At 48.4% G+C, this 19,686-nt stretch overlaps 1 protein-coding gene and 2 pseudogenes across 3 annotated transcripts in view; 2 read left to right on the forward strand and 1 right to left on the reverse strand.

Moving 5' to 3' along the window:
- LOC147118294 (proteasome activator complex subunit 1-like) overlaps positions 1-19,686 on the forward strand; it is a 1,298,587-nt gene that overhangs the window by 461,679 nt on the left and 817,222 nt on the right. The gene's annotated exons all lie outside the window — the stretch shown is intronic.
- The window catches only part of LOC147118302 (uncharacterized), a 174,760-nt pseudogene that overhangs the window by 145,293 nt on the left and 9,781 nt on the right, over positions 1-19,686 (forward strand). The gene's annotated exons all lie outside the window — the stretch shown is intronic.
- Positions 2,260-18,394, reverse strand: LOC147118303 (uncharacterized; annotated as a pseudogene). The gene is made up of 3 exons (XR_015078232.1): positions 18,324-18,394; positions 9,699-11,491; positions 2,260-3,570 (listed from the first exon to the last, which is right to left on the reverse strand). The product of XR_015078232.1 is annotated as an uncharacterized LOC147118303 (transcript).

The following is a 19,686-nucleotide window of genomic DNA, read 5'->3' on the forward strand; positions in this document are numbered from 1 at the left end:
GATAAGGGGTCGGCCATTTAAGACTGAGATGAGGAGGAATTTCTTCACTCAGAGGGTTGTGAATCTTTGGAATTCTCTGCCCCAGAGGGCTGTGAATGTTGAGTCTTTGAGTATATTCAAGGCTGAGATAAATAGATTTTTGGACTCTGGGGGAATCAAGGGATATGGAGATTGGGCGGGAAAGTGGAGTTGAGGTCGATGATCAGCCATGATCTTATTGAATGGTGGAGCAGGCTCGAGGGGCCGTATGGCCCACTCCTGCTCCTATTTCTTATGTTCTTATGGACTTTCAAAAGGCATTTGATAAAGTACCACACAGGAGACCTACTCGGAAAAGAGAAGCACATGGTATTAAAGGGCTGATGGTAATTTGGGTATATAATTGGCTGAGGGATAGGAGACAGTGAGCAGTGCTGAGGGATGTTTTTCTGACTGGAGGGAAGTATGCAGTGGGTTCCCCCAGGGGTCGGGATTAGGACCATTGCTTTTCCTGTTATACATAACTGACCTGGACTTGGGTATAGGTGTACAAGTTTGAAGTTTACAGATGATACAAAACTTGGCAATGTAGTAAATAGTGAGCATAGTAGTAGCAGACTTCAGAAGGACAGAGACAGACTGTGAAATGAGCAGACACAAGGCAGATGAAATTAAATCAAGATAAGTGTGAAGTGATGCACTTTGGGAGAAACAACAGGGAGAGGCCGTATAATCTAAATGGGACTATTTTGAGGGGGTGCAAGAGCAGAGGGACCTGGGTGTCCGTATTCACAAATCTTTGAAAGTGCGACGGCAAGTTGGTGAGGCGGTTCAGAAAGCGTGTGGGATACTTGGCTTTGTAAATAGTGCCATTGAAAACAAAAACAAGGAAGTTACACTAAACCTTTACAAATCACTAGTGAGGAACATAGGACAGGAGGAGGCCATTCAGCCCCTCGAGCCTGTTCCGCCATTCAATGAGATCATGGCTGATCTGTGACTTAACCCCATAGACCCGCCTTTGGCCCATATCCTTTAATACCTTTGGGTAACAAAAACCTATCAATCTCAGATTTAAAATTAACAATTGATCTAGCATCAATTGCCATTTGCAGAAGGAAGTTCCAAACTTCTACCACACATGGGGCTAAAAATTCAGTTGGGCGCCGTTTGGGGCGCCAAGCTCGCCTGGGCGCCGGAATTACCGCTGCGAGTGGAGCCACTTGCGCCATCCGGATATTCAGTTTCTGCGCCCCAAATGGAAGTGGGCCGCTAATCGAGGCTCCCCGTGCCCCGCTTGGGGCGCTGAAACTGAATATCGGCGCGCTAAGGGCCGCAGCGCCACACGCTGCGGCACGGCACGCTGCGGTACTGCAGGCCTTCCTCCCACTGTTAAGGGGGAGGTGCCTGCAACAGCACGATCCCGGCTCGCGAGTGCCGGCAAATGAGCCCGGCACCAAGGAGAAGTGCCGGGCTCTCGGGAAACAGCCGGCAATGCTGCGGGGGGGGGTGTAGGAGGCCGGGGATGGAGGTGCTGGCAGGCGGGCGCCGAAAGAGCGGCCGGCCGCACCTCCACCTTAACGAGCGCCACAGGTAGGCCCCTGTGTACCGGTCGCTATTTGCGGCCGGCGCTGAAGAGGCGGGCGCGACCAAATATGGTCATCGGGGCGGGAGCGGGGCACTGCGCACACCGATGACGTCATCGGTGGCGGCGCAGCACTACAGGCTAACGCCACCATTAGCGCCCCGCTAAATACTGCGGTAGGTGTGGCCAGTGGCGCAAAAGCCACTGAGTGCCCTCTTTGGGCGCAAACTGGTGGCGCAGGCCACTGAATTTCTAGGCCTTTGTGTGTAGAAGTGTTTCCTAATTTCATTCCTGAAAGGTCTGGCTCTATTTTTAGACTATGCCCCCTAGTCCTAGAATCCCCAACCAGCGGAAATAGTTTCTCTCTATCTACCCTATCTGTTCCCCTTAATATCCTGAAAACTTTGATCAGATCACACCTTAACCTTCTAAATTCTAGGGACTACAACCCTAATTTGTATAATCTCTCCTCGTAACTTAACCCTTGGGTTCCGGGTATCATTCTGGTAAACCTACACTGCACTCCCTCCAAGGCCAATATATCCTTCCTAAGGTGTGATGCCCAGAGCTGCTCACAGTGCTCCAGGTGTGGTCTAACCAGGGTTTTGTACAGCTGCAGGGTTTTGGCCTCAGCTGGAGTCTTGTGTACAGTTCTGGGCACCACACTTTAGGAAGGATGTCACGGCCTTGGAGAGGGTACAGAGGAGGTTGACCAGGATGGTACCAGGGATGAGGGACTTCAGTTATGTGGAGAGATTGGAGAAGCTGGGATTGTTCCTCTTCGAGCAGAGAAGGTTAAGAGGAGACCTAATAGAGGTGTTCAAAATGATGAGGGGTTTTGATCGAGCAAGTAGGGAGAAACTGTTTCCTCTGGCAAGCAGGTCGGTAACCAAAGGTCACAGATTTAAAATATTTGCTAAAAGAACTAGAAGGAAATGAGGAGAATTGTTTTCACACAGAGGATTGTTAAGATCTGGAACGCACCATCTGAAAGGATGCTGGAATCAGGTTCCACAGGAACTTTCAAACGGTAATTGGACGTATAGTTGAAGAGGACTAGTTTGCAGAGTTCTGGGGATAAAGCTGGGTTTGGGACTAAATTGGATATCTCTTTCAAAGAGCCAGCACAGACATGATGGGCCGAATCACCTCCTTCTATGCTGTTAGATTCTATGATCAGTGTGAAGACGCTGGTGTCTCTTAAGGCTCTTCGAGCTTTTAAAGGTCTTCCCACAGTCAGAACATTTCACGGATCTCTCGTCAGTGTGAACAAGCTGGTGTGCCAGCAAGTTGGAGGACCGAGTGAATCCCTTCCCACAGACAGTGCAGGTGAACGATCTCTCCCCAGTGTGAACTCTCTGGTGTATCTGGAGCTTGGATGACTCTGCAAATCCCTTCCCACACACGGAGCAGGAGAATGGTTTCTCCCCAGTGTGAACTCGCTGGTGTGTATGGAGGCTGGATGACTGAGTGAATTCCTTCCCACATTCAATACACATGAACGGCCTCTCCCCAGTGTGAACTCGCTGGTGTATCTGGAGCTTGGATAACTCTGCGAATCCCTTCCCACACTCGGAGCAGGTGAATGGCCTCTCCCCGGTGTGAACTCGCTGGTGTCTCAGCAGGCTGGAGGACTGAGTAAATCCCTTCCCACACTCTGAGCAGGTGAACGGCCTCTCCCCGGTGTGACTGCGCCAATGAGTTTCCAGCTTGGATGGATAATCGAATCTCTTCCCACAGTCCCCACATTTCCACCGTTTCGCCGTGGTGCGGGTGTCCTTGTGGCCCTCCAGGTTGGGCGATCGGTTGAAGCCTCATCCACACACGCGACACGTGTACGGTTTCTCCCCGCTGTGAATGGTGCAATGATTTTTCAGGCTGTGTAACTGGTTAAAGCTCTTTCCACAGTCAGGGCACTGGAACACTCTCGCTTGGGTGTGTGTTATCCAGTCACACGGATGTTTGAAATCTTTTCCCACAGACAGAACAGACAAACATTTGTCCTTCCATATTCAAAGGTCAATGATATTCAGGTCCTGATGAATGGAGTGACTCTGTCAGATCTTGATGTGATGTTTGGTTTGAGTTTCCCATCTGTAAATCCTCCCCTTCTCACACCCTGTAAAAGGAGTTTACAAAAGTCATCACTGTAAATACAGGATAGAAATTCAGAACAGACAATTCTAGTTTCTGTGGAACATTCTTTCCTCTCGTTTCCCCAAAGCTGTAAATCCCCGTCCCACACACTCTCCCTCCTCCTTGTGCTGAAATCCAAACCCATCGCACCATCTCCAACTTTTCTTTCCTCCACTCCCAGTTTTCCCCCTCCCTCTACTCTGGTTGGGTTCAGTTCTACACCCGCTGTGTGCAGAGTGAGAATCAAATCAATGAGTCAATGATTGTCTCTCCTGGTCACTGGGACCCTGAAGCCCCGCCCACTCTTCCGTTACCAAGATGGCAGTGCATGCACCATGCTGCAGTTGGAACCGGTCAGTCTTTCCTCCACCAAGATGGCGGTGCGTAACCCGGGCCTGTCACCGAGAAAAAGCCTCACAGCTGCCGTCCGGTGGAACATAGACCGGGCCGCGGGATCGCATTCAGGCCTGAGGCCGTTCTCCAACTTTATAAACCCTGCGGCGTGGCCTACCCGCAGTTTATTAATCTCCCGACCCAGCTCCTGCCGACCTGCAGCTCCGCCCGGCGACCGCGCGGGGTTTTCTTGTAAAGTCGGTGAGGGACACGTGACCCGGGCCCAGTGACTGATTGACGGGAGCTTCCGACCAACAGGAAGCGAGCGGGGTGGGGCTGGAGGAGCGAGCTGGCGGCGGGTCCTCCAACCAATCAGGGAGCCTGAGGGGCGGGACATGCGCCGGCTGATTGTCTGATCCGCAGGGCAGCGAGTTTCTCCAGTCCCTTGTTCAGGGCCTGGGGCCAGGGGAGGCTGTGGGCCTTTATTCCCCTCATTGGACACAAGGCTCTTTGACTCACAACACACGGGCTCAGATTGCAATACAGACTTTTTAAATTCACGAATAAAAGCAGATAAACCTTGTGCTTCTGTGGCACAAACCTTTTAATATTTGGGAGTAAAAGTACAAGTTTTTTTCCCCTCTGGGAAATTTGTTATTAATTTCAGGAAACAACAACCACTTGTATTTATAAAGCGCCTTTAATGTAGTAAAACATCCCAAGGCTCTTCACAGGAGCGTTAGAAAACAAAATTTGACACCGAGCCACATAAAGCGATATTCGGGCAGATGACCAAGAGCTTGGTCAAAGAAGTAGGTTTTAAGGAGCATCTTAAAGAAGGAGAGAGATAGAGAGATGGAGAGGTTTAGGGAAGGAATTCCAGAGCTTAGGGCCCAGGCAGCTGAAGGCACGGCCACCAATGGTGGAGCGATTAAAATCGGGGAGGCTCAAGAGGCCGGAATTAGAGAAGCGCAAATATCTCGGAAGGTTGTAGGGGCTGGAAGAGATTCCAGAGATAGGGAGGAGCAAGGGCATGGAGGGATTTGAAAACAAGGATGAGAATTTTAAGGATGAGACACTTGAAGAAAAGCAGGGATAATAATAATAATAATCAACTTTATTGTCATTGTTAGTGCACAAGTGCAGTACAACGAAATGTAGGCTTGCGGCTCCCGAGAGTGTACATTTAGATTAAGACATTTAAACATTCAACATTCATTTGGCTTGTAATACATTAACATAAACATAATAAAGTGCATTGGCAGATGTGCAGGCTTTAGAGTTTATTTGTGGAGTTCAGTAGGATGACAGCCCTGGGAAAGAAGCTGTTCCTAAATCTGGTCGTTCGGGTGCAAATGCATCTGTAGCGTCTCCCAGATGGCAGGGGGGTCCTTATGGGACAGGGTCGTTAATTCTGTTCTGCGACAGTTACTGGGACAGACTGTATCTCCCCTCTCCTCCACCCAGGGATTTGTGGTAGTTAAAGGGACAGCAATTCTCCTTGTTTTGCGAGATTGTAATTAAAGGGACACTGCTCTGAGATGGCTGCGAACTTTTAGTGCCGCCAGCCTTTCTAAAACTTCTTCCTTTCTTTGAGGATCTGTGTGAACAGGCTGGTGACTCAGCAGGTGGGATGAACTCTGAAACCTCTTTGCACAGTCAGATCATTTAAAGGGTCTCTCATCGGTTCTGGGGCAGGAGGGATCTGGTTAACAGTGATCACAATATCATTAGGTTTAAAGTACTTATGGAAAGGGACAAAATCAAATCAACGGTGAAAATACCCAGCTGGAAGAGAGCCAGTTTCAGTGATTTGAGAAGGGATCGAGCACAGGTGGACTGGAAACAAAGATTGTCCAGGAAAACAGTGAAAGACCAATGGCAGGCCTTCAAGGCTGAGATAGTTCGGGTACAAACCAAGTATATTCGCATAAGGAGGAAAGATGGGGCATCCAAAACTAGAGTTCCCTGGATGACAAAGGATATAGAGGTTAGAATAAAACAGAAAAAGGAGGTTTACGACAAATGTCAGGTACAGAATAGAGTCAAAAACCAGGCAGAATACAGAGAGTGCGGGGGAAATTGAAACAGGATATAAGAAGGGCAAAGAGAGAATATGAGAAAAGATTAGGGGGCAACATAAAAGGGAAAAAATCTTCTATAAACTTACGAAAAGTAAAAGGATAGTTAAAGGAATGGTGGGGCTGATTAGCGACCAAATAGGATCTCATCATAAGAACATAAGAAATAGGAGCAGGAGTCGGCCATTTGGCCCCTCGAGCCCGCTCCGCCATTTAATGAGATCATGGCTGATCTGATCTTGGGCTCAGCTCCATTTCCCTGCCCGCTCCCCAGAACCCATCACTCCCTTATCGCTCAAAAATCTGTCTATCTCCACCTTAAATGTATTCAATGACCCAGCCCCCACAGCTCTCTGGGGCAGAGAATCCCACAGATTTATGACCCTTGGAGAGAAGAAATTCCTCATCTCAGTTCTAAAAGGGCGACCCTTTATTCTGAAACTATGCCCCCGAGTTCTAGATTCCCGCATGAGGGGAAACATCCTCTCTGCATCTACCTTGTCGAGCCCTCTCAGTATCTTATATGTTTCAATAAGGTCACCTCTCATTCTTCTAAACTCCAAAGAGTATAGGCCCAACCTGCTCAACCTTTCTTCATAAGTCAACCTCCTCATCTCTGGAATTAATCTAGTGAACCTTCTCTGAACTGCCTCCAATGCAAGTATATCCCTCCTTAAATAAGGAGACCAAAACTGTACGCAGTACTCCAGGTGTGGCCTCACCAATACCCTGTACAGTTGTAGCAGGATTTCCCTGCTTTTATACTCCAGCCCCTTGCAATAAACATAGAAACATAGAAGATAGGAGCAGGAGTAGGCCATTCGGCCCTTCGAGCCTGCTCTGCCATTCAATGAGATCATGGCTGATCATCCAAATTCAGTACCCTGTCCCTGCCTTCTCCCCATATCCCTTGATCCCTTTAGCCTTAAGAAATATATCCAACTCCTTCTTGAATATATTTAATGAACTGGCCTCCACCGCCCTCTGTGGCAGAGAATTCCACAGGTTCGCCACTCTCTGGGTGAAGAAATTCCTCCTCATTTCAGTCCTAAATGGCTTACCCCTTATCCTTAGACTATGACCCCTGGTTCTGGACTCCCCGGCCATCAGAAACATCCTTCCTGCATCTAGTCTGTCCAGGCCTGACAGAATTTTATAGGTTGCGATGAGATCCCCTCTCAATCTTCTAAACTCCAGTGAGTATAAGCCCAATCGACACAATCTCTCCTCATACGTCATTCCTGCCATCCCAGGTATCAGCTTGGTGAATCTTCGCTGCACTCCGTCCATGGCAAGAACGTCCTTCCTCAGATAAGGCGACCAAAACTGCACACAATACTCACGATGTGGTCTCACCAAGGCCCTGTACAACTGCAGCAAGACATCCTTGTTCCTGTACTCGAACCCTCTTGCTACGAAGGCCAACATATCATTTGCCTTCTTAACCGCCTGCGGCACCTGCATGCTTACCTTCAGCGACTGGTGCCCAAGAACACCCAGGTCTCTTTGCACTTCCCCTTCTCCCAATAATAATAATAATAATAATAATAATTCATCTTTATTGTCATTGTACAATGCACAAGTACATGAACAACGAAATGTGATCTTGCAAGCTCCCATGAGTCCAGTACAAATAACATTAACATTAACGTAAATAGCACCGTCCTGGGAGAAGCAGAATCTATTGCCATTCAAAAAATAATCTGCCTTCATGTTTTTGCCACCAAAGTGGATAACCTCACATTCATCCACATTATAGTGCATTTGCCATGTTTCTGCCCAATCACCCAACCTGTTCAAATCGTACTGGAGTTTCACGACATCCTCCTCACAGCATACCCTCCCACCCAGCTATATGTCATCTGCAAATTTGGAGATATTAAATCCAATTCCCTCGTCCAGATCATTTATATTGTGAACAGCTGGGGTCCTAGGACCGATCCTTGCGGTACCCCACTAGTCACTGCCTGCCACTCGGAAAACGACCCGTTTATTCCAACTCTTTGCTTTCTGTCCGCCAACCAGACCTTCCAATCCGTTCGGACCGTTCTAGAAGCTAGGGAATTTTGGAAGATCAAAACCAATGCATCCACTATCTCTTCAGCCACCTCTTTTACAACCCTAGGATGTAGGCCGTCAGGTCCAGGGAATTTGTCGGCTTTTAGTCCCATTCGTTTTCCTAGTACCTTTTCTCTACTTATATTAAATACGTTAAGTTCCTCACCCTCATTACACCCTTGGTTCCCCACCATTTCGGGTATGCTTTTTGTGTCTTCTACTGTGAAGACATTTTTTTTTAACATTTCTATTTTCTTATTCACTATAATAATTTCTCCTGCCTCAGCCTCTACGGGACCAATGTTTACTTTTGCTACTCTTTTCCTTTTTACATACTAGTAGAAACTCTTACAATCCGCTTTTATATTTCTTACTATTTTTCTCTCATTCTACTTTTTCCCTTTATATCAATTTTTTGGTCAACCTTTACTGGTTTCTGAAACTCTCCCAATCCTCAGGCTTAATATTATTCTTTGCAACATTATCAGCTTCTTCTTTCAATCTAATGCTATCCTTAACTTCTTTAGTTAGCCACGGTTGGATCACTTTTCCCGTGGAGTTTTTGTTTCTCAATGGAATGTATTTTTGTTGACAATTATGAAATATTTCTTTAAATGCTAGCCACTGCTTATCTACTGCTATACCTTTTAATCTATTTTTCCAATCTACCTTGGCCAACTCGCCCCTCATACCTATGCAATAAGCTTTATTTAAGTTTAAGACTCTAGTTTTGAACTGAGGCAAGTCACTCTCAAAAATTAACGTAAAATTCTATCATATTATGATCACTCTGCCCCAGAGGATCCTTTACTATGAGATTGCTAATTAACCCTGTCTCATTACACAACACATAATCTAAAATAGCCTGTTCCCTGGTTGGTTCCATGACATATTTTTCTAGGAAACTGTCCCAAATGCATCCCATGAACTCATCCTCCAGACTGCCTTTGCCAATTTGATTTGTCCAGTCTATATGAAGATTAAAGTCCCCCAAGATTATTGCATTACTTTTGTTGCAAGCTCCTACTATTTCTTGATTAATATTCTGTCTAACAGTTTAGCTATGGTTAGGGGGCCTTTATACTACTCCTACCAGTGTTTTCTGCCCCTTGTTATTCCTTCGCTCCTTATTCTACTTCCTGATCTTCCGAGTCAAGATCCTTTCTCCCTTCCGTTTTTCAAAATAGCGGCCACGGGATCTTTTACACCCACCTGAGAGGGCAGACGGGGCCTTGGTTTAACGTCGCATCTGAAAGATGGCAGCTCTCCCTCAGTACTGCCATGGAGTGACAGCCTAGACTACGTGCTCAAGTCTCCAGAGTGGGACTCAAACCCACGGCCTTCTGACTCGAGGTGAGAGTGTCACCCACTGAGCCGAGGCTGACCCCTCTTAAACTCCAGCCTGGTTACTGGGGTTATCAGCATCTTCAAACCGCCCCCCACCCCCCCAACCCCCTAATTGCCATTATTAACACGGAACAGTCCTTCATGTGATTGACAGCAGAATGGGACCAGTGCGCTCAGGTGTGAACTTGCTGGTGTCTCAGCAGGTCAGATGGATAGCTGAATCGCTTTTCACACACTGAGCAGGGGAACGGCCTCTTCCCGGTGTGGGTGTGGAGCAGGTGTTTCCGAAGACTGGATGAGTGCGTAAACCGCTTCCCGCAGTGAGAGCAGCTGAATGGCCTCTCCCCGGTGTGGATGCGTCGATGCATCTTCAGGTCCTTTGAGCATTTGAAACTCTTGTCGCAGTCGGAACATTTAAACAGTCTCTCGTCAGTGTGAACCAGCTGGTGTTCCCGCAGAGAGGAGGGACGAGTGAATCCTTTCCCGCACTCTAAGCAGGAGAACGGCCTCTCGTCAGTGTGAACTCGCTGGTGTTCCCGCAGAGAGGAGGGATGAGTGAATCCTTTCCCGCACTCGGAGCAGGAGAACGGCCTCTCGTCAGTGTGAACCAGCTGGTGTTCTCGCAGAGAGTCGGAACGAGTGAATCCTTTCCCGCACTCTGAGCAGGAGAACGGCCTCTCGTCAGTGTGCCCACGTTCATGTACCAGCAGAGTGTGGGACTGGACAAATCCCTTCCCGCACACTGAGCAGGTGAACGGCCTCTCCCCGGTGTGATGTCGCTGGTGTCTCACCAGGTTCGATGAGTTAGCAAACCTCTTTCCGCAGTGAGAGCAGCTGAATGGCCTCTCCCCGGTGTGAATGCGTTGATGCTTGTTCAGATCCTCGGCGCTTTTAAAGCACTTCTCACAGTCAGGGCACTTACAGGGTCTCTCGTCAGTGTGAGCTCGCTGGTGCACCCGCAGAGAGGTAGAATGGCTGAATCCCTTCCCACACACGGAGCAGGTGAACAGGCTCTCCCCGGTGTGAGCTCGCTGGTGTGTCAGCAGCGTGGATTGTTTAGTGAATCCTTTATCGCACACGGAGCAGGTGAACTCCCTGGTGTGAGCTCGCTGGTGTGTCAGCAGGGTGGAGGAGAGAGTGAATCCCTTCCCACACACGGAGCAGGTGAATGGCCTCTCCCTGGTGTGAACTCGCTGGTGCTGTATCAGGTCACTGGATCTTCTGAAGCCCTTCTCGCAGTCGGAGCACTGAAAAGGTCTCTCATCGGTGTGAACACGCTCGTGTAGCAACAGGTGGCAAGACTGGTTAAACTTCTTCTCACAGTGAGAGCAGGCGAACGGCTTCTCTTCGGTGTGAGTTCGCCGGTGTCTCAGCAGAACGGATTGTTGACTGAATCCCTTCCCACACACGGAGCAGGTGAACGGCCTCTCCCCGGTGTGAACTCGCTGGTGGGTCAGCATGTTGGATAACTGAGTGAATCCCTTCCCACACATGGAGCAGGTGAACGGCCTCTCCCCAGTGTGGACTCGCTGGTGTCTCAGCATGTTGGATAACTGAGTGAATCCCTTCCCGCACTCGAAGCAGTTGAACGGCCTCTCCCCGGTGTGAACTCGCTGGTGTGCCCGCAGGGAGCCTGAATGAGTGAATCCTTTCCCGCACTCGGAGCAGGTGAACGGCCATTTCACGGAGTGACTGCGTTGATGAGTCTCCAGCTCGGAGAGGCAACTGAATCCTATCCCGCATTCCCGACATTTGCACGGATTCTCCTCGCTTTGGTTACACTTGTGCCTCCCCAGGCTGCACCTTCGGTTGAACCCACGTCCACACACAAGACACGTGTGCAGTTTGCCCGCATTCTGATTGCTGCTTTCCGCTTCCATATGTCGATGATATTCAGGTCCTGATGAATCGAGTGACTCTGTCAGATCTTCGTGTGAAGTTTGCGTTAAGCTGCCCGTCTGCAATACCTCCCCTTGCAAGAGACAGTAAAACAGGTTTATATAAGTAATTAATGTAAATACAGGAGAGAAAATAAAGAAAGACTGGCCTTTATACAGCGCCTTTCACGATCAACGGTTTTACAGCCAATTAAGTACTTTTTGAAGTGTAGTCGCTGTTGTAATGTGGGAAACACTGCAGCCAATTTGCATGATAAATAATGGCCAGGACACCGGGGATAACTCTCCTGCCCTTCTTCGAAATAATGGGATCTTTTATGTCTTTTAAAGGCGGTAAGGACAATCCTAGTAACTACAGGCCGGTCAGTTTAACATCAGTGGTGGGTAAAGTTTTAGAAACAATAATCAAGGAAAATATTAACGGGCACTTGGAGAGGTTTAAGCTAATTAAGGAGAGCCAACATAGGTTTGTAAAAGGCAGATCGTGTTTGACTAATCTAATTGAATTTTTTGATGAAGTAACAGGGAGGATTGATGAAGGCAATGCAATGGATGTTGTCTACATGGGTTTTCGGTAGGTGTTTGACAAAGTACCACATAAAAGGCTGGTTAACGAAATTGAGGCTCATGGAATAGGTGGGTCAGTGGCAGCTTGGATAAGGAATTGGCTTAAGGACAGAAAACAACGAGTTGTGGTAAATGGCTGTTTTTCAGACTGGAGGATGGTAGACAGTGGTATTCTCCAAGGGTCAGTGCTGGGGCCACTGCTTTTTTTGATATATATAAATGACCAAATATTGGAATACAGAGTAGAATTTCTAAATTTGCCGATGACACCAAACTTGGGGGTGTGGCAAACAGTGAGGATGATACCAATCGACTGCAACAGGACATAGAAAGGCTAGCAGAATGGGCAGACAAGTGGCAGATGGAATTTAATACAGAGAAGTGTGAGGTGATGCATTTTGGCAGAAGGAACAGGGAGAGGCAATATACACTTAATGGCACAGTTTTACAGAATGTGCAGGGACAGAGGGACCTGGGAGTTAATGTGCATAGGTCCCTGAAGGTGGCAGGACATATTGAGAGAGTGGTTAACAAAGCATATGGGATCTTGAGCTTCATAAATAGAGGTATTGAATACAAAAGTAGAGAAGTTATGCTGAACCTTTATAAAGCGCTGGTTAGGCCGCAACTGGATTATTGCGTCCAGTTCTGGTCACCACACTTTAGGAAGGATGTGAAGGCCCTTGAGAGGGTGCAGAGGAGATTTACCAGAATGGTTCTGGGGATGGGGGATCTTAGCTACAAGGACAGGTTGGAGAAGCTGGATTTGTTTTCATTAAAGCAAAGGTGGTTGAGGGCTGATTTGATAGAGGTGTACAAGATTATGACGGGTTTTGATAGGCTTGATGAGGAAGAGCTGTTCCCATTAGTTGATGGTACAAGGACTAGGGGACACAGATTTAAGGTTTTGGGCGAGAGATACTGAGGGGATGAGAGGAAAAACTTTTTTATGCAACGAGTGGACATGAACCTGGAACTCGCTGCCGACGGAAGTGGTAGAAGCGGAGACACTCATTGTTTTCAAGGGGAGACTGGATAGGCACTTGAGGGAAATAAACTTGCAGGGCTACGGGGATAGAGCGGGGGAATGGGACTGACTGGATCGCTCTACAGGAGAGCCGGCACGGACTGGATGGGCCTTCTGTGCCGTTATGATTCTATGACATCTACTCGGTCCCCTTTATCCACCCTGCTCGTTACATCCTCTATAATACATTTGTCTAACACGATTTCCCTTTCATAAAACCATGTTGACTGTTTGATTGTATTATGATTTTCTAAATGTCCTGCTACTACTTCCTGAATAATGGATTCCAGCATCTTCCCAATGACAGATGTTAGGCTAACTGGCCTATAGTTTCCTGCTATCTGTCTCCCTCCTTTCTTGAATATGGGTGTTACATTTGCAGTTTTCCAATCTGCTGGAACCTTTCCAGGGTCTAGGGAATTTTGGAAGATTACAACCAATGTATCCACTATCTCTGCAGCCACTTCTTTTAAGACCCCAGGATGCAGGCCATCAGGTCCAGGGGACTTGTCAGCCTGTAGTCCCATTAGTTTGCCTCGTTCTTTTCCCCTAGTGATAGTGATTGTTTTAAGTTCCTCCCTCCTTTTTGCCCCTTGATTTTCCACTATTATTGGGATGCTTTTAGTGTCTTCTAACGTGAAGACAGATACAAAATATTTGATCAAAGTCTCTGCCACTTCCTTGTTTCCCATTATTAATTCCCTGTCTCATCCTCTAAGGGACCAACGTTTACTTTAGCTACTCTCTTCCTTCTTATATACTTGTAGAAGCTCTTACTGTCTGTTTTTATATTTCTTGCTCGTTTACTCTCAATCAATTTTCTCCCTCGTTTTTTTTTAGTCATCCTTTGCAAGTTTCTAAAAATTTCCCAATCTTCTGGCCTACCACTAATCTTCACAACATTGCATGCCTTTTCTTTCAATTTGATACCCTCCTTAACTTCCTTAGTTCATCCTTCTCAGAGTCTTTCTTGAATCATTCATAGAACCATAGAAAGTTACAGCACGGACGGAGGCCATTTTGGCCCATCGTGTCCGTGCCGGCCAACAAAGAGCTATCCAGCCTAATCCCACTTTCTAGCTCTTGGTCCATAGCCCTGTAGGTTACAGCATCCCAAGTACTTTTTAAAAGTGGTGAGGGTTTCTGCCTTTATTAGCCGAGGCATAGAATATAAGAGCAGAGGATTATGCTTAAACTGTATAAAACACTCGTTAGGCCACAGCTAGAATACTGCGTGCAGTTCTGGTCACCACATTACAGGAAGGGTGTGATTGCACTAGAGGGGGTGCAGAGGAGATTTACGAGGATGTTGCCTGGACTGGGGAATTTTAGCTACGAGGAAAGATTGGATAGGCTGGGGTTGTTTTCTTTGGAATGGAGGAGGCTGAGGGGAGGCTTAAGTGAGGTGTATAAAATTAAGAGGGACCTAGATAGGATAGGAAGGACCTCATTTCTCTTAGCAGAGGGGTTGATAACCAGGGGGCACAGAGTTAAAATAATTGGTCGGAGGTTTAGAGGGGATTTGAGGAGAACTTCATTCACCCAGAGGGTGATGGGGGTCTGGAACTCACTGCCTGAAAGGGTGGTAGAGGCAGAGACCCTCATCACATTTAAAAAGTACTTGGATATGCACTTGAAGTGCTGTAACCTACAAGGCTACGGACCAAGTGCTGGAAAGTGGGATTAGGGAGGATAGCTTTGTCGGCCGGCACGGACAAGATGGGCCGAATGGCCTCCTTCTGTGCTGTAAATTTCTATGTTTCTGTGTAACCTTTCTATGATTAGAGACATAGAAACATAGAAGATAGGAACAGGAGTAGGTCATTCGGCCCCTCGAGCCTGCTCCGCCATTCAATGAGATCATGGCTGATCATCCAAACTCAGTACCCTGTTCCTGCCTTCTCCCCATATCCCTTGAACCCTTTAGCCTTAAGAAATATATCTAGCTCCTTCTTGAATATATTTAATGATTTGGCTTCAACTGCCTTCTGTGGTAGAGAATTCCACAGGTTCCCCACTCTCTGGGTGAAGAAATTCCTCCTCATTTCTGTCCTAAAAGGCTTACCCCTTATCCTTAGGCTGTGACCCCTGGTTCTGGACACCCCGACCATCGGGAACATCCTTCCACCATCTAGTCTGTCTAGTACTGTTAGAATTTTATACGTTTAGATGAGATCCCCTCTCATTCTTCTAAACTCCAGTGAGTACAAGCCCAATTGACCCAATCTTTCCTCATACGTCATTCCTGCCATCCCAGGTATCAGCCTGGTGAATCTTTGCTGCACTCCCTCCATGGCAAGAACATCCTTCCTCAGATAAGGCGACCAAAACTGCACACAATACTCCAGATGTGCTCTCACCAAGGCCCTGTACAACTGCAGCAAGACATCCTTGTTCCTGCACTCAAACCCTCTTGCTACGAAGGCCAACATACCATTTGCCTTCTTAACCGCCTGCTGCACCTGCATGCTTACTTTCAGCGACTGGTGCACAAGGACGCCCAGGTCTTGTTGCACTTCCCCTTCTCCCAATCTATTGCCATTTAGATAATAATCTGCCTTCCTGTTTTTGACACCAAAGTGGATAACCTTGCATTTATCCACATTATATTGTATCTGCCATGCTTCTGCCCAATCACCCAACCTGTCCAAATCATACTGGAGTTTCTCGGCATCCTCCTCACAGCACACACGCCCACCCAGCTTTGTGTCGTCTGCAAACTTGGAGATATTACATCAAGTTCCCTCGCCTAGATCATTTATATATATTGTGACTAGCTGGGGTCCAAGGACCGATCCCTGCGGTACCCCACTAGTCACTGCCTGCCACTCAGAAAAAGAGCCGTTTATTCCAACTCTTTGCTTTCTGTCTGCCAACCAGTTCTCTATCCAAGTCAATACCTTGCCCTCAATCCCATGTGCCTTAATTTTACACGCTAATCTATTATGCCGGACCTTATCGAAGGCCTTCTGAAAGTCCAGATACACCACATCCACTGGTTCTCCCTTATCTATTTTACCAGTTACATCCTCAAAAAATTCCAGTAGATTAGTCAAGCACGATTTACCTTTTGTAAATCCATGTTGACTTTGTCCGATCGGTCACTGTTTTTGTTCTTGTACTCGAACCCTCTCGCTACGAAGGCCAACATACCATTTGCCTTCTTAACCTCCTGCTGCACCTGCATGCTTACCTTCAGCGACTGGTGCACAAGGACACCCAGGTCTCGTTGCACTTCCCCTTCTCCCAATCTATTGCCGTTCAGATAATAATCTGCCTTCCTGTTTTTGCCACCAAAGTGGATAACCTCGCATTTATCCACATTATACTGCATCTGGCACGCTTCTGCCCAATCGCCCAACCTGTCCAGTTCTAGTTTACTGCTCTAAGACGCTCCTCAAAAGCTCCCTCTTTGCCCCAGCTTTGGATATTATCCAGTCTCTCTTAACCTGGCTGGGCGCTGAATGTTGCAGCAATGCAAGTTGTTGGTGGTGTTGTTGTGTGAGCGACGTCACAATGGAGCCCCCGCGGCCCGCGCCCTTATTGGTTGGAGGTTCCGCCCGCCTAGCATGGCTGTGCTCTCCCTATTGGTCAGCACTGACGGCCCAGGCAGTGGTCACATGGTGCCGCTCTCATTATTGGTCAGCACGGCCGTCAGTCACGGCCCCGCGGTGCCGCTCCCATTATTGGTCAGCGTTGACGTCAGTCACGGCGCCGCAGTGCCTAGTAATCTAGTATACTGTATTCGCTGCTCACGATGCGGTCTCCTCTACATTGGGGAGACCAAACGCAGATTTGATGACAGCTTTGCGGAACACTTCCGTTCAGTCCATAAGGGTGACCCCGAGCTTCCGGTCGCCTGTCATTTTAATTCACCGCTCCATTCCCACTCGGACCTCACCGTCCTTGGCCTCTTGTATTGCTCCACGGAAGCTCAACGTAAACTCGAGGAACAGCATCTCATCTTCCGATTCGGCACTCTGCAGCCTTCCGGACTCAATATCGAGTTCAACAATTTCAGATCATAAGCTCGGCCCCGATTACTTTTTTACTTGCAATTTTTCCACTCCTTTCCCCCCCCTTTCCTCACGGGTTAGATACAGAGTAAAGCTCCCTCTACACTGTCCCATCAAACACTCCCAGGGCAGGTACAGCACGGGTTAGATACAGAGTGAAGCTCACTCTACACTGTCCCATCAAACACTCCCAGGGCAGGTACAGCATGGGTTAGATACAGAGTAAAGCTCCCTCTACACTGTCCCATCAAACACTCCCAGGGCAGGTACAGCACGGGTTAGATGCAGAGTAAAGCTCCCTCTACACTGTCCCATCAAACACTCCCAGGGCAGGTATAGCACGGGTTAGATACAGACTAAAGCTCCCTCTACACTGTCCCATTAAACACTCACAGGGCAGGTACAGCACGGGTTAGATACAGAGTAAAGCTCCCTCTACACTGTCCCGTCAAACATTCCCAGGGCAGGTACAGCACGGGTTAGATACAGAGTAAAGCTCCCTCTACACTGTCCCATCAAACACTCCCAGGGCAGGTACAGCACGGGTTAGATACAGAGTAAAGCTCCCTCTACACTGTCCCGTCAAACATTCCCAAGGCACGTGCAGCACAGGTTAGATACAGAGTAAAGCTCCCTCTATACTGTCCCGTCAAACATTCCCAAGGCACGTGCAGCACAGGTTAGATACAGAGTAAAGCTCCCTCTATACTGTCCCGTCAAACATTCCCAAGGCAGGTGCAGCACAGGTTAGATACAGTGTGTCAGCCGTGACTCAGGCGGCAGCACTCTCTCCTCTGAGTCAGAAGGTTGTGGGTTGAAGTCCCACTCCAGAGACTCGAGTCTAAAACTCTGTGCTGCCCCTGCAGTGCAGTGCTGAGGGAGTAAAGCCCAGTGCAGAGTAAAGTTCCCTCTGCACTGCTCCACTAACAGGCCTGAGCCCCAAAGTCAGAAGCCCGCCCTCTGCTGCATTCCACTTGTCTCAGCAGCGGGAGAAGCAGGCGGCGGAAGTCCCGCCCCTCGGACACCCCGATTGGTTGGAGGACCCGCCGCCACCTCAGTCCTCCAAGCTCCGCCCGCTCTCTCCCTAATGGTCGGAGCTCCCGTCAGTCACCACCGTGGAGTTGATGACGTAACCCTCTCCGGCTCCCTGCAGAAGACAAGGGGCTGCGGCCGCTCAATCTGCTGCGCTCGGTGCCGGGAGGGCGCTGGGACGGTCCAGTTTGTATTTTCTTTTTATTTATCTCCCCGCCCGCGCTTCTCTCCGCTATATATAAAAAAAACCCTGATAAAACTCACTTTCCGCCGGTGATCCGGACTCTCGTGTTTGCCCGGGCCTTCCCCAGAATGCGAGGCACAGCGCAGGCGCGGTAGCGACTCAACTTTGGGAGCGGGGCCCGGCGGCGCATGCGGAGTAGTGGGAGGATGATTGACAGAGGCCCAGGGGGTGTGCTGAGCATGCGCGGTGCGGGCCGGGCGCCTGTGGAGCAGGAGAGGGCGGGGCAATGGGGCGCATGCGCGGGGTCAGCTGCAACTTAAGAGTCACAAAGGGACCGAGAGTCTTCAAATCTCTCCCCTCCTCTTCTAATTTCCTGTAAAACCAGTTTATAAAAGTCATCACTGAAAGTACATAGAAGATAAGACCCGAGCCCAGGGCCTGATTGACGGAAGCTTCCGACCAATAGGGAGCGAGCCGGCGGCGGGTGCTCCAACCAATCGGGGCGCCTGAGGGGCGGGACTTGCGCCAGCTGATTGGGACAGAGGAGGCTGACGGGAGATTTAATTTAAATGAATTTAATTTCCCGCCTGCTCCAACCGCCCACCCTGTAACGTCACGACGTCGCCGGCGTGCACGGGCTGACAATGAGCTCTCCATCAATGAGCATGGGGAGGCGGAGCCTGGAGGACCGACCGAGGGGCTTTGGTCCTCCAACCAATCGCGGCGAAGGAGGAGGCGGGACCTGGGATTGCTCGCCGCCATTTTGTAAAGCGGCCTGGTCAGAATCTGATCCTGGGAAAGTTTATTTTTAATGTTCCTTTAACATTTTACAGCTCAAACTAATTTTCTTTTACAGAAGATACTTGTTTTAAACATAGAAACATAGAAGATAGGAGCAGCAGTAGGCCATTCGGCCCTTCGAGCCTGCTCCGCCATTCAATGAGATCATGGCTGATCGTAAAAAAAGCAGTTTGTTTTTAAATTGATGAAACAGAAACAAGAAACCCTGTGGAGCAAATGTGAGTAAAAATATCTTTTCTCCCTGAATTAATTTTTTAAATATTAATTTTCTGCATTTTTAATTATTAATTTCAAGCACTTTAAGAGAACTATTGGAGTGGTGGGGGTTCTCTTAAAGGGACAGGCGCTCTCTTTTTCTATGTGATTTTCATTAAAGGGACCGCGTCCCCGTCGACGACTGATTTTAAAGGGACAGCGTCTCCCTTTTTATTAATGTATATTTAAGAGACTGACATTTAAAGTAGGGCTAATCCCCTGCTACCGTGAGTGCTTGGCGAGAAATCAGGTGCTGTTTGCTCTCGCCCCCCTCCCAATTTTCTGCCAACGGACAGAAAGCAGAGAGTAGTGGTGAACGGTTGCTTTTCAGACTGGAGGGAGGTAAACAGTGATGTTCCCCAGGGGTCGGTATTAGGACCAATGATC

The sequence above is a fragment of the Somniosus microcephalus genome, chromosome 4 (genome assembly GCF_052327205.1).
Source record: "Somniosus microcephalus isolate GS21.2 chromosome 4, FLI_Smic_1.0, whole genome shotgun sequence".
Classification (NCBI taxonomy): domain Eukaryota; kingdom Metazoa; phylum Chordata; class Chondrichthyes; order Squaliformes; family Somniosidae; genus Somniosus; species Somniosus microcephalus.